Source organism: Pleurodeles waltl, chromosome 1_1 (genome assembly GCF_031143425.1).
Source record: "Pleurodeles waltl isolate 20211129_DDA chromosome 1_1, aPleWal1.hap1.20221129, whole genome shotgun sequence".
Lineage (NCBI taxonomy): Eukaryota > Metazoa > Chordata > Amphibia > Caudata > Salamandridae > Pleurodeles > Pleurodeles waltl.
In genome coordinates this window covers 214,485,687-214,501,510 of record NC_090436.1, presented here as the reverse complement: position 1 = coordinate 214,501,510, position 15,824 = coordinate 214,485,687, and the positions used below count along the sequence as shown (strand labels likewise).

The window sequence follows — 15,824 nt, the reverse complement described above, 5'->3', positions numbered from 1 at the left end:
ATAATAGCATCCCTTTGGTCCTCCTCTATCTTTTGGAAGGACTCCTGCTGTCTCCACTAGGATGAATAATGTTAACTAAAATGGAGATTTTGCCACAACTTTTGCATTTATTTGCCAATCTAACTCAGATACTGTGCCCATTGGTGTTCCTCTAAGTAAACAGCTGGTTCACTGAGCTGACATGGGGATCAGAAAGCTGTTTCTCACCCTCGATGCTGGCAGCATGGGTGCACCTACAGTTATACTACTTGGCAGTGCAGCACCAGTGGTTATGACTTGGACTGCGGTGTCTGTGCCTCCCAAGTTAGGCTTCCTGCTGCATCACATGGCCAGCTCATTCTCTGTAAAAGGGATCATAGGCAATCATTTCCAAGCCACATGTACCTTTTTCTGTTCCGGGTTGCCCTCCGTGGCTGGCTCAGGTACCCTCGCCAGTCACAGTGCTAGACTTCATGTCTACCAGTGGTGCTCACTCGGCTTCATAAAGGCGGTATTTGGCAGCCTATAAATCCAACTGGGTGAACGCCCCTATCACAACTACAGGGTAATTATGTGACTCGGGATCTATCCTGTCGTTCGCGGAACTGCGTGAATCTCACGACCTCCCAGTGGGGTGATTCTTGGCGTATGCAGCACTCCATGGGTCAGTAGGTAACAGCTGAGGGAACCAAATGTGAAGCGGGAGACAGGCACGACATTGCATACAATGCCCACATGGAGCTCTAAACACCATAAAATCACAAACATATACTGTGCACTACAGGAGGGTCAGGCACTACCCCTCACAGCTCTTAAGCTGCAATGAGTTAAGAACTCCAGAAAAGCCACATGCCTCAGGTCTCAAGAAATGAACGCCTTAACAACTGCAATTTAATAATATCCATCATCCATATCTGACCCTGGCTAAGCTGCAGCATCAAGTGTTTGATTCGGCCTTCCATAAATGCCCCAGATATGAGGAGGACCTGGCAGACTTATTCCACATGAAGTGCCCGTACACTGCACTACAACTATGTGAGAACTGGCCACCCAAATGACAAGCAGACCTCTCAATAATACTCCAAAAACCTGTCTCCTGGGATAGATGCCTCACCCATATGGGGAAAAAAAGAGTAATGAATTTGGCCCTTGCACTTGAAAACACACAATAGCAATGAACTTGAAGTGCGACCCCTCCCCCCTCAAAAAAGAATACTCGGATATCGAAGCTTTGGAAATGGGCCGATTTGGAGGACCATGTGGTGAGACACCAGCAACACAAAGCTGGGAAACATGCATTCATCACTGGCTGGGACACCATATTATTGGCACTGGATCTAGAGTACAACCTAAAACCCCTACAGGTCACTGGCACATGATCACAACTGTTTCTATACACTATGTGCCCCCTTGTGCAATAAGCAACTTGGCTTGCAGCCCCCATCACCTTACAAATTGGACATGCTTGGATACCCTCCCGCATGTCCAACTGTCACCGCGGACAAAGTGGGCTTACAGAGAGCCTGACAAGTAGCCCACCTCACCCCACGCAATAGTGCGCATACAACATTAACTCGGCTTTATCTAAACTGTTGGTTCACTCGCTAAACTGTACTGTCATTTTTGCATTCCTCAATGCGCCCCCCTAGGGCGCGGGCAGGACTGGTGTATAACTGCATATTGTTCCATAATGTATGAAAACATTCAATAAATGGCAACTTAAATAAAACCAGCCATGAAAGAGGCTAAAGAGATTCTGCTACCAGGATTTAATGTGGCTCTGCAAATTTTACAGCACTAAATTTAATGAGTTGGCTCGAGTAGATTCCCAAGTGTGAATACAGTCTGTCAACATGGAAGGTGGTCACCCATGTCTGCACCACTAAGTTTTCTTGTCCTGTTGTTGCCAGGGCTATTAGTTGGCTCTCCCTGCTTTTGGCTTCTCTAATACTTTGAGAGGCTATGTTTAAAAAAAATCCCATTCAGCCCATCCTTTCTGCATGATTTGCCCTTTTAACACTGTGAATTTTATTTTTGCCACACCTCTGACAACATCTGCCAAATTTGAAGGTAGAAGTGGTGCCAAATTCGACTCAAGAATTAAGCTGGCATGATAGGTGACACGGATCGCACGGAGGAGGAGTGCCACTGCCAGAGCCTGTGGAAGCACTGTTGGTGGTGTAATTGCCGAAGCTGCCTGAATTATCAAACCTTCATGAGTGGACCCATCCTTGTGGAGTGGTGCAGTGGGAACTAAGGTCATTGTGAAAATATCCTCCATGGCCTGGTGTAAAGCTTCAATCTGCGCAGGGTAGGTCCATTGAGTTGGAAATTCCAGCTTCATCTTTTTCAATGTCCAAATCTGCTCTGACAGCAACTTAGAGACCGGCGTTGAGGAGCAACATTGAAACTCCAAAAGGTCCTAAAAGGGGGACTTTTCCTTAAAACAAGAAAAAGATTTCTCTTTCATATGGTATTTTTTGTAATTTTCTGGAAAGACCTCTTTGGAGATTGTTCCTAGTTTAGGGCATGGTTGCCAGGTCATGTAACCATGGTGGGATGTTTTAGGTTACCATGGTATAATGTATGGGGGTTCTAGAATCATGAGAGGGGAGGAAAAAACTGCAGCTGGATGGCTGGGATGTTTTTCTTGTACGGACCTACATATTTCTAAATAAATACTCCTTATCTTCAGTTCTGGAGTGGACTATCAATTATGGGAGAATCTTACACTGGCGACGAGCGGAAAACAGCGAGGAAAACGTGGGCTTTGACAACATCCTAATATTGCTTCAAGATCGTTTCTGAACGATTTGATCTTGGAGTTTCCTGAAAGTGTACGCGGTATGTCTAGTACCTCTTAATATATAGAAACAGGAAATAGTTCAACTTCCTTTTTTTAACACGTTGATTAAATTTCAAAGGTAAACATGCACTCTAATAACGGCTTACCGCCTCGCACCATGACTTGCTGACTTTCATGGTATACGCGCACGGCTGTATTCCTATGGGATTTCCCTGTGATCGATGATACAGCCCTACGTCGTCAAGTACATCCTCGACGTGTACTTATTCAGGACACGAAAATGGAGGAAAGCCCAAGCATGTTTGGACGCTCTGTGCCTTCTCTGCTTGTTCATACGATCGGTGAAAGGCACACCATTTCCTGCTCGTCTTTCTAATCTGTGACAGGCACACCTTTCTTCTACGTAATTTAGAGATATTTTTAGTACACTAAAATAGAGGAAGGACCAAGCGAGTTTGGATGCTCTGTGCCTTCTCTGCTTGTTCATACGATCGGTGACAGACACATAATTTCCTGCTTGTCTTTCCAATCAGTGACAGGCACACCTTTCTTCTACGCAATTTAGAGATTGTTTTAGGTACTGATGACAAATATACATATATAAATATCTCAAATAAACAATTGCATCACCATATCCTTCGCCGTCAGAGCGGCAGACAGAGACAGGATTGCGACCCCCACTATATCAATCCAAAACCATTAGTCTGGCCAGGAGAAGCGTCGTAACATGCCACTGACGTAAATAATGAGTCTCCGTCACAAAGAAATAATTGAAGTGAAGATTTAATGGGCAAAGGAAATCCAACGCGTTTCGGAAACAAACTTTCCTTGTTCACATGTAATTGACCATTTGACCATTTCATTTTTAAATACTCCGTGCACAACAAAACTCAATAACATTGAAGACGGACTCTAGGTCAAAGAACATAAGATTTAACAAAACTATGTTGGCCATTTTTGAATGGCTATTTTCTCCCGATCAATGTACGAAATACAATCTTACAATTACATGATGGAATGAAAAGCAAAATACAGTTGTAATTTATCATCATTATAAATTAAACTTTTAAGCCCAAAATGGGCTGTTCCACATTATTTCATTTAACCATCTGATCTTAATAATCGGGTTTAACATAAACTGTGTCAGTCATCCTTAAACGACTGTTACGGATGATTCAAATTCATATCAATATTTTGATCATAACATATGCAGTCCAAGTGGGCAGAAATATAGTTCAAATTTCAAACTATCCCTACTATCATCAATATTATGGTCATTGCACATCTAACCATCAAGCCTCAATAGGCCATTTAAAAGGATATAATAGCTCTTTCTGCTTTCCGTTTTAGAAATTCTTATACTTCCTTTAAGTCCATCTATGTCTACACCTAAAATGTGACTACCTGTCAAAATAATATAAAAGATATACAAAATATTAAAAACCATTCTTGAAAAACTGCACTTTAAAAATCACTATATAGACAGATCGCTTTTATATTGGAGAGGGCAAAAGCTGACACTCAAAGTGACTCAAGGTTCCTAATCACCTATATGAATAGCTAATTCCTTATCCATATTAAGACCAATAGGCTGTATTGTGTTAAGGCCAATTATGAGTCTTGATTCCAATCTTCTCAACTCTAATACTCTTTTTCCTCCTCTTTCTCTAACTGGGATCCTATCTAGAACCGCAAATTTTACCAAATCGATGTTTTGATTATGAAATTCCTTGAAATGTCTAGCAACTGGATGGGTTTTATTGTTATGACTAATCGCCCTCATGAGCGCCAATTCTCTTTTTTTTGCTGTATGAATAGTATTACCAATGTAATATTTATTACAAGGGCAGATTAGTGCACAAACACAATAATCTGAAGTGCATGATAAATGTTTTCGAATAACAAAAGATTTCAAGCATGTAGGAAAGTCTACTATTTTGATATTTTCACCGTGTTTATAGGCTTTACATTTACCACAAATGTAAAACCTTTGAACTCTATTACTGACCTGCCTTTGTGGTATGAAACTCCTATTAAGAGAATCTTTCAAGGAAGTACTTCTCCTGAAATTAAAGTGTGGATAATCTTCAAGATTTTTTGAAAATGTCACATCAGTTTTTAAAACTGGCTAGAATTTTTTTTAAATATTTCTTAGCTCATAAGCACTACTATTGTATGTTGTAATAAAAATGATGGGTTGCTTCTCATGCTGAATTTCATTCTTTTTAGTCAATAAGTCTTGTCTATTGACTTGAGATGCCATGTGTACAGCTTTATCAATTACTGATTGACTGTATCTTCTTTGGAGGAATCTTTTCATCTTTATCTCGACTTCTGTTGAAAAAGCTGCATTCGAACTGCAATTACGTTGAGCGTGTAGTAGTTTACTATATAGAATACTTTGTATTAAATTGATAGGGTGATTACTACTAGCATGTAACAAACTGTTACCTGCCGTTCTTTTCTGTGTAAAGAACTAGTCATCCTGCCATTCTCCGTACTAATTCGCACATCCAAAAATTCAATAGACAGACTCAATGCAGCTCAAAAACTTTAAGTTGAGAAAATGCTTGTTCAAAATGTCAACAAAATTGCAGGCCAAATCTGTGTCACCACGCCAGATACAAAAGATGTCATTAATGTAAGTGACCCAGAGGACTACATGTGTCTCAAAGAGATCGATGTTCCCGACCACCTATTCCTCCCACCAGCCCAGGTACAAACCTGCATAGCTGGGGGTGAAACAAGTGCCCTTCGCAGTACCCAATATCGGTCTGTAAAAGACCTTATTGAAAATGGAGAAATTATTCGTAAGACACACAGAAATCATATCTAAAAAAAAATAACTAAACATATATACGTATTTAGAGAAAAAAACATTGTTATAAGTATCATACTTGTTTATATGTGACATCTATCAAAGTACATATATATGTATATATATATATATACATACATACATACATACATATATATATATAGTTACATAACAATTGTTATCCAAACTTATAAGATTTCTACCACATGATGCAGAATGTTACAGCACCTCCATTTTTCTTGGCACATTCGGGTGAACCTCACATAAAGTAGGCCAAATGGAAAAAAAGGTTTCGAGAGATATTCCAGAGAGTGTGGCACATCTTTGAGTGCAGAAAGGAGGATGCCGCTTTTACTTCACTGTCTTGGAGCAGAAGGCCAGGAAGTATTTGATCATCTCCCGGATGTACCAGACAGTGAGGCTATTAATTTGAATGAGTATGAAATGTGTATAAGGAAGTTGGACTTACATTATTTACCTAAAGTGAGTACCATCTTAGAAAGATACTATTTTGGGAAAAGGGTACAAATTGAGGATGAATCCATAGAAAATTATATTACCGTCCTACGACGCTAAGCATCCTCTTGCAAGTTTGGTAATCTTGTTGACAAAAGATTAAGGGATTCATTTATGCTCAGTTGCAATATTGAGAAAGTTTGTGATAAGCTCTGGCTATGAGAGGAAGTATTGAATGAGGACAGGAAAATTGAACATTCCTTAAAATGTGTTGAGCTAATGAAGAACTCTACTGATAAAGAAAGAAGGGATTCGGCCAAGAGGTACTGATGGTCAAACAGGAAAAGAGAAGAGTGAATCAAAAAACCTTGGTCATGACAGACAAAAAAAGAACAGCAAAAAGGTGTTTCAGATGTGATAGAGAAGGACATTTTGCTAATGACAAGAATTGTCCTGCGTTAAAGGGTCTCTGTTCGTACTGCAAAAAGAAAGGTCATTTCTCAGCAGCTCCAGATTAAGGAAAATCAGACAAGCGGTAAATGAGGTGGTCTTAAGCGACAATGCAAGTCAGAATTAGTAGAGGTCCTTCTGATATTATTGAGGTAGAAGGGAAGAAAACTAATGTACTCTTTTATTCTGGTGCAAAAATTACTATAGTCGCAAACAAATTTTATGAAGATCAGTTAAAAGGGAAAGTTAGTCTGCTGAAACCTGACATCAAACCTTGTGCCTATGGTGGAGAGCCTATTGAGCTGCATGGATACTTTATAGGTTTAATTGAGTATGAACAACTTTATACCACGGATAAAATCTATGTGTCAAAGAAGGGTGATAGTATAATAAGCTAGTTGCATCAGGAAGATGTGGGTGTGATGCTAGACCCCAATTGTTCTCCACCAATCATACTGAAGGAAAAGGTAGATGTCAAAGCAGTGGCAGAAAAAGAAGGGGATGCAATTCTTCAAAACAAATTGAAATTGAAATGTCCTAATGTTTTTAGAAATCAACTAGGTTGTATGAGGGGTTATAAACATAAGATACTGATGTCCCCTGATGCTCAACCATCTTGTAGCAAGGTGCATTATGTTCCCATAGCGGTAAAACAAGAATTGCGTGCTGAGTTGGAGAAACTCAAAGAACAAGGAGTCATTGAAGAAATAGAGGGTACAAGGTGGTTGGCTCCAGTTGTAGTGACTAGAAAAGCGAACGGCAGTGTGAGATTATGTGTCCACCTCAGGAAACTTAACAAAGGGGGGGTCGTTGACAAGTATCCTCTACCAAATATATCTGAAATATTGATGATGCTTGGTGGAGCAGATATCTTCACCACTATTGATCTTGCTTCTGCTTACCACCAAATTAAGTTGGAAGAGTCGTCTAAAGATCTCATAGCCTATGTTACGCCATTTGGAACTTTCAGATATAACAGGCTGCCTTTCGGTTTACTTTCGGCTGCATCAGTTTTTCAGCGTGTCATAGAAAGATTATTAAGTGGAGTAAATGATATAGGGGTTTATCGAGATGATATACTGGTGTATGGTAAGGATGAAGTTGAGCATTTAGATTGAGTAAGTAAAGTTCTTGGTAGGTCGGAAGAACACAATCTCACTGTCAAGATAGGAAAAGTGCAGGTTTGGCAGTCAAACTATTGATTATCTAGGTCACACGTTAACAGGTGATTGATTAATGCCTAAAGCCAAGTTAGTTGACACCATTCAGAATATGGTGCCTCCCATAATCAAGAAAGAACTTATGAGATTTTGGGGGATGGTAGAGTACTATAATAAGCTTATTAAGAATTTTGCTGATGGTAGTTTAAACTCACGACGTATGTTGAAGAAAGGGGTTGAGTTTGTGTGGGATGCGGAATGTATAAGAGAATTTAAGGTTTTAAGGCCAGATTTTCCCTTGCACCCAAGCTTAAAGATTTTGATTTTAAAACTGAAAACACTATCATGGTATTTCAAGGAGTTTGAAAGGGGCGAAGACGTGTTATTCAGTTATAGAAAGGGAAGCATTAGCAGTATACTAGGCCATCAAAAAGCTCAAGAAGTTCTTGTGGGGAAGGTTGTTTATTGGGAGGACAGATTAAGCCGTTATGTGAAGTTTTTAAATCAAAAGGGATTGATGCTGTTTCTGGTAGGATTACTAGATGGGTTGTTGGTTTGCAAGAGTAAGATTTTGAGGTGAAATACATGCCGGGAGTGGAAAATGTCTCTGCAGACACCTTATCCAGATTGGTGTCCTCTGAAGGTTTTGGAGTCGAAGAAGGGAGAGAAGAGTCTGATGAGGATGAATGTGTCTGTGAGATCGATTTTGAAAGTATTTCTCAACAAGAATGGTTGGATGAGCTCAAAGCAGACAAAGTTCTAAACCCCAGTTAAAAACTTGTTACAGTCTGCCAGGAAATAGAAACACCAGGGTGGTTTTGAGTGTAGGGATTTTTGGTTAATTAAAGATCAACTGGCAATAGAAAAAGATGTGTGGTTTAGAGGTACTAGACTGGTTCCTCCTACTAAATTAAGAAGAGAATTGTTAGAACAAGCACACAAGTCTCATTTGAGGATTTCTAAAACAAACAAAAGGTTGCATTTGTCATATTGGTGGCCTGGGATGGATATTCAGACAGAAAGGTTGGTAAGGGATTGCATGCAATATTCTCTGAGTGACAAAATGCTGAGGGATAGAGTGCAACCTATGGTACTTAGGAGTCGTCCTGCTGGTCCCTGGCAGGATATAGCTCTGGACATTCTAGGACCAATTTATAGTGACAATTCACAAGACTATATTATTGTGGTGATAGATACCTATTCCAGATGGCCAGAAGTACATTTTACCAAAGGTATAGAAACTAAGGTTGTCACTAAGTTTTTAAAGGAATAGTTTGCAAAGGAAGGGATTCCTGAAACATATTGACAGATAACAACGTACAACTAGTTTCAAAAGAGATGGAAGGATTTTGGGGAGGTTGTGGAATTATCCATAAAAAGTGTGCCTTATATCATCCTGAGACTAATGGCATGGTAGAAAGGTTTAATGGAGTATTGAAAGAAACTATTTCTCTGGCTAAAAGCAATCACCTGCCCTGGAAGGAAGAAGTGTTAAGTAGGGTTAGTGAGTATAGGTTCACACCTCATTCAGTCACAAAGGAAACTCTGTTTGTCTTTTCAGGGTAGACAACCTAAAACAATTTTGGAACCATCTTGGGTGAACAGATACTTGAGTAACAGAGGGAAGGAGACAAGTTCAGAGGGTTGGAATGTTAAGGAGGAAGCAATCAGAGAAGCTGGGAAAAGAATATTTTGACAGAAGGAAGGCAGTCAAGAAGACTGAAGTTGGCGTAGGTGATTGGGTCAAGATAAGACAACCAGATTTGAGAGGGGAGGTGAATAAGTGGTCAAAAAGTATGAGAGTGATAAAAATGTTCAACAATGCTGTAAAAAAGGAGGATCATTGAACCTGGAATTTAAATAAGGTGGTGAATTGCAGGGGTCTGTGTGATCAAGGCAATAGGGAACTGTTGTTCAAGCGAAACAATTATCCTACTAAAGGACAGGAGCTCATTAAAAGAAGATCCAATAGGAGTTGCAGAACACCAGTTCATTTAAAAGACTTTGTGATGAAGTAAGAGTGTTGTAGTTTTTACAGTTCAAAGTGTATCAAGTAGTTCATAGTAATTTTTATATAAATAAAAAAAATAATAAGTTTATTGTGTGTTATGGGAAGGAGGTGTGTGGCAATCTTCAGGGCATGGTTGCCAGGTCAGGTAACCATGGTGTGATGTTTTAGGTTACCATGGTATGATGTATAGGGGTTCTAGAATCGTGAGAGGAGAGGAATTCAGCTGGATGGTTGGGATGTTTTTCTTGTACGGAGCTACATACTTCTGAATAAATACTCCTAATCTTCAGTTACAGTGTGAACCATCAATTATGGGACAATGACCTAACACATCACACCATGGTTACCTGACCTGGCAACCGTGCCCTGAAGATTACCACAAGATTGTTCCTAGTTTAGGGACTTCTCTGAAAGGGAAAGGGACTACTTTGGCACATACCTGTGGGTCTTGGCCAGAAAAATAAACTTGTCATCCCATTCTCAGGGCTTTCAAATGCATCAAGGAACAGAAGCCAGGCACATCTTCTCATTTCATCTGTGATACGGTTGAAACTTTAAAACATTACAGGGAGATATGTGTCTATGGCAGTATTTGGTAGACCAGCATGGAAAATTATGCAATAGACCAATCGGCATAGCATCCATCAGCTGAGGAAGAAAAATATGAGGTAGATAAGGTAGCACTTTGTGCAGAGCTTTGAGGTTAAAGGAGTGGGCTTCACAGACAGCATAGGTAGGTTAATGAAAGAGAGATTGTTCTGTGGATTACCTTCAGGCTAGTTAACATTGAAAGAGGGCTGAGGTGGAGCATCCAATGCAGCAGGCGAAAGAGACTCGTGCCAAGTGTCAAATTGGCTGTTAAGAATCATACATTTTGTTTCAATGGGTTTTCAATTTAAAAAGTTCAAAATCATCCAGCGTTATTTTCCCAACAGCAAGTAGGGCAGGGAACACACAGAAGAGGAGAAATGGTGCTCAAGCTGGACAATTGAGCGTCATCTGTGCCACAGATGGCCTTGTACCCAAATGAGTGAATAAGATGACTAATTGACCTGTCGTAGTTGTTGAAAAACAGGGTGGACATGGCACAGGCCTGCAGTACACCACATACAGATTTAAAACAGATCAAAAAAGATGAAGAAAAGAGTTTGCAAACTAACTGCTAGAAAAGAAGAGGATGTCCTTTCGTCGGATTGCCTTTCCAGGATCCCCCGGTGAAATCCTGGAAGTCTGGAGCTCCAGAACTTTTTAGCTGGACAAACCTGCAAGTCAGGCCAGGTCGCGGTCAACGTAAGCCGGCTTGACTCACGACATCGGGTCGGTCCCTTTATGGAGCTTTTTTCCAAAAGTTCTACAAACTTCTGGATCTTCTTTCAGAAGGTCTTTGAAAGCCCTTGAGTATTCTACAACTCACCTTAAAGTTCCAGAAGCTCTGAGTTGCTCCTTGAGGGTTAGGATTCCAACTACCAGAATGCACCTGGCTCAAATCCAAAATTGACCACTGGACAGTGGTCAGTTTCTTCCGGTTGTGATGCAGGGGACTCTGGTAAGCTATTTTCTACCTGTAGAAGGCCCTTCTTGAACCAGTTGATGCCAGGCAAAGTCTTTTTTTGAGGTGAAGCCTGTGTGCAGCTGGTGCAGTCTTTCAGAGTGCAGTGTCCAGGTGCAGGTCCTGGGTCCAGCAGTGCAGTCTTTCTTCTTCATGTCTTTGTTCCTGGTAGGGATCTGAGGTGTGTGTGCAGCCCTGCCATATTTATCCTTGCTTCTGGGGTGAAAGCAGGGGGGCAAATCTCCAATCACTGGCAGGCCACCACCCTCTTGGGTGACCACCTCCTGGTAAGTGTGGCAAAAATCAATCCCAGGAAGCAACATTCCTTAAAAACCCAAAATGGCAGAAATTCAATTTTGGAGTTTAGGTCTATTGTGTCTGTAAACACCAGTGTATCTGTAACCAGCCAGTCTGCCACTCTCACTGGGGGACCTTTATATCCGCTACCCCGATACAATTTATCAATCCCACTGTGCCTCTCATGGCCACTGTGTTTTATTTAGCGCATCTGTCCGGCTGAGCTGCATCTATCCGTTGTTTACTCCTCTGTCATCTCAACATTATGATCCCACCTCTAGATATCACCATAGCCGTAGCCTTACCCCACACTTTCTCTAACCTCCACTGATTCTGTATGCAGACTGGGCCTACCAAACCGCCGGGGTCCCTCAATTCATATTGTGTCCGTCAACCCCACCTCGTACTATATCTCTCGCCTACCCATTCTGACCACTGCCTTGATTTTTACGCTGTTGTGAAATATGACTCTCCACTCATGACTCAGGCTCTGTTTTTATTTGGCTTGCCCCGGGTCCTACTATATACTCTGTAAATCCAGGATTACCAGGGAGCTGTATAACTATAAACATCTTCTGTGGACAATGCTTGGGTTTTGGGTGTGGGTGGCTGTTCTCCAGTGGCACGTTGTAAAGAAATGGCTCCCTGTTGCAGTTACCCCCCACTTTTTGCCTGATACTGATGCTGACTTGACTGAGAAGTGTGCTGGGACCCTGCTAACCAGGCCCCAGCACCAGTGTTCTTTCACCTAAAATGTACCATTGATCCCACAATTGGCACACCCTGGCATCCAGATAAGTCCCTTGTAACTGGTACCTCTGGTACCAAGGGCCCTGATGCCAGGGAAGGTCTCTAAGGGCTGCAGCATGCATTATGCCACCCTAGAGACCCCTCACTCAGCACAGCCACACTGCTTACAAGCCTGTGTGTGCTAGTGAGAACAAAATGAGTAAGTCGACATGGCACTCCCCTCAGGGTGCCATGCCAGCCTCTCACTGCCTATGCAGTATAGATAAGACACCCCTCTAGCAGGCCTTACAGCCCTAAGGCAGGGTGCACTATACCATAGGTGAGGGTACCAGTGCATGAGCACTGTGCCCCTACAGTGTCTAAGCAAAACCTTAGACATTGTAAGTGCAGGGTAGCCATAAGAGTATATGGTCTGGGAGTCTGTTTTACACGAACTCCACAGCACCATAATGGCTACACTGAAAACTGGGAAGTTTGGTATCAAACTTCTCAGCACAATAAATGCACACTGATGCCAGTGTACATTTTATTGTAAAATACACCACAGAGGGCACCTTAGAGGTGCCCCCTGAAACTTAACCAACTATCTGTGTAGGCTGACTGGTTCCAGCAGCCTGCCACACTAGAGACATGTTGCTGGCCCCATGGGGAGAGTGCCTTTGTCACTCTGAGGCCAGTAACAAAGCATGCACTGGGTGGAGATGCTAACACCTCCCCCAGGCAGGAGCTGTAACACCTGGCGGTGAGCCTCAAAGGCTCACCCCTTTGTCACAGCCCAGCAGGGCACTCCAGCTTAGTGGAGTTGCCCGCCCCCTCCGGCCACGGCCCCCACTTTTGGCGGCAAGGCTGGAGGGAACAAAGAAAGCAACAAGGAGGAGTCACTGGCCAGTCAGGACAGCCCCTAAGGTGTCCTGAGCTGAGGTGACTCTAACTTTTAGAAATCCTCCATCTTGCAGATGGAGGATTCCCCCAATAGGGTTAGGATTGTGACCCCCTCCCCTTGGGAGGAGGCACAAAGAGGGTGTACCCACCCTCAGGGCTAGTAGCCATTGGCTACTAACCCCCCAGACCTAAACACGCCCTTAAATTTAGTATTTAAGGGCTACCCTGAACCCTAGAAAATTAGATTCCTGCAACTACAAGAAGAAGGACTGCCTAGCTGAAAACCCCTGCAGAGGAAGACCAGAAGACGACAACTGCCTTGGCTCCAGAAACTCACCGGCCTGTCTCCTGCCTTCCAAAGATCCTGCTCCAGCGACGCCTTCCAAAGGGACCAGCGACCTCGACATCCTCTGAGGACTGCCCCTGCTTCGAAAAGACAAGAAACTCCTGAGGACAGCGGACCTGCTCCAAGAAAAGCTGCAACTTTGTTTCCAGCAGCTTTAAAGAACCCTGCAAGCTCCCCGCAAGAAGCGTGAGACTTGCAACACTGCACCCGGCGACCCCGACTCGGCTGGTGGCGATCCAACACCTCAGGAGGGACCCCAGGACTACTCTGATACTGTGAGTACCAAAACCTGTCCCCCCTGAGCCCCCACAGCGCCGCCTGCAGAGGGAATCCCGAGGCTTCCCCTGACCGCGACTCTTTGAACCTAAAGTCCCGACGCCTGGGAGAGACCCTGCACCCGCAGCCCCCAGGACCTGAAGGACCGGACTTTCACTGGAGAAGTGACCCCCAGGAGTCCCTCTCCCTTACCCAAGTGGAGGTTTCCCCGAGGAATCCCCCCCTTGCCTGCCTGCAGCGCTGAAGAGATCCCGAGATCTCTCATAGACTAACATTGCGAACCCGACGCCTGTTCCTACACTGCACCCGGCCGCCCCCGCGCTGCTGAGGGTGAAATTTCTGTGTGGACTTGTGTCCCCCCCGGTGCCCTACAAAACCCCCCTGGTCTGCCCTCCGAAGACGCGGGTACTTACCTGCAAGCAGACCGGAACCGGGGCACCCCCTTCTCTCCATTCTAGCCTATGTGTTTTGGGCACCACTTTGAACTCTGCACCTGACCGGCCCTGAGCTGCTGGTGTGGTGACTTTGGGGTTACTCTGAACCCCCAACGGTGGGCTATCTTGGACCAAGAACTAAGCCCTGTAAGTGTCTTACTTACCTGGTTAACCTAACAAATACTTACCTCCCCTAGGAACTGTGAAAATTGCGCTGTGTCCACTTTTAAAACAGCTATTTGTGAATAACTTGAAAAGTATACATGCAATTTTGATGATTTGAAGTTCCTAAAGTACTTACCTGCAATACCTTTCGAATGAGATATTACATGTAGAATTTGAACCTGTGGTTCTTAAAATAAACTAAGAAAAGATATTTTTCTATATAAAAACCTATTGGCTGGATTTGTCTCTGAGTGTGTGTACCTCATTTATTGTCTATGTGTATGTACAACAAATGCTTAACACTACTCCTTGGATAAGCCTACTGCTCGACCACACTACCACAAAATAGAGCATTAGTATTATCTCTTTTTGCCACTATCTTACCTCTAAGGGGAACCCTTGGACTCTGTGCATGCTATTCCTTACTTTGAAATAGCACATACAGAGCCAACTTCCTACATTGGTGGATCAGCGGTGGGGTACAAGACTTTGCATTTGCTGGACTACTCAGCCAATACCTGATCACACGACAAATTCCAAAATTGTCATTAGAAATTGATTTTTGCAATTTGAAAAGTTTTCTAAATTCTTAAAAGACCTGCTAGGGCCTTGTGTTAGATCCTGTTTAGCATTTCTTTTAGAGTTTAAAAGTTTGTAAAAGTTTGAATTAGATTCTAGAACCAGTTGTAGATTCTTAAAAAGTATTCCAACTTTTAGAAGCAAAATGTCTAGCACAGATGTGACTGTGGTGGAACTCGACACCACACCTTACCTCCATCTTAAGATGAGGGAGCTAAGGTCACTCTGTAAAATAAAGAAAATAACAATGGGCCCCAAACCTACCAAAATACAGCTCCAGGAGCTTTTGGCAGAGTTTGAAAAGGCCAACCCCTCTGAGGGTGGCAACTCAGAGGAAGAGGATAGTGACTTGGAGGAAAATTCCCCCCTACCAGTCCTATCTAGGGAGAACAGGGTCCCTCAAACCCTGACTCCAAAAATAATAGTCAGAGATGCTGGTTCCCTCACAGGAGAGACCAACACCTCTGAAATCACTGAGGATAACTCCAGTGAAGATGACCCCCTGTTAGCCAGGATGGTCAAAAGATTGGCTTTGGAAAAGCAGCTCCTAGCCATAGAAAGGGAAAGAAAAGAGATGGGCCTAGGTCCCATCGATGGTGGCAGCAACTTAAATAGGGTCAGAGATTCTCCTGACATCCTAAAAATCCCCAAAGGGATTGTAACAAAATATGAAGATGGTGATGACATCACCAAATGGTTCACAGCTTTTGAGAGGGCTTGTGTAACCAGAAAAGTAAACAGATCTCACTGGGGTGCTCTCCTTTGGGAAATGTTCACTGGAAAGTGTAGGGATAGACTCCTCACACTCTCTGGAAAAGATGCAGAATCTTATGACCTCATGAAGGGTACCCTGATTGAGGGCTTTG

At 42.8% G+C, this 15,824-nt stretch overlaps 1 long non-coding RNA gene across 1 annotated transcript in view; it reads right to left on the bottom strand.

Moving 5' to 3' along the window:
- LOC138282974 (uncharacterized) overlaps positions 1–3,139 on the bottom strand; it is a 209,583-nt gene extending 206,444 nt beyond the window's left edge. The window contains exon 1 of the long non-coding RNA XR_011201028.1: positions 2,932–3,139. This is a non-coding gene — a long non-coding RNA (uncharacterized lncRNA). The remainder of the gene's footprint in view (positions 1–2,931) is intronic.
- Between the last annotated feature and the right edge of the window lie 12,685 nt (positions 3,140–15,824).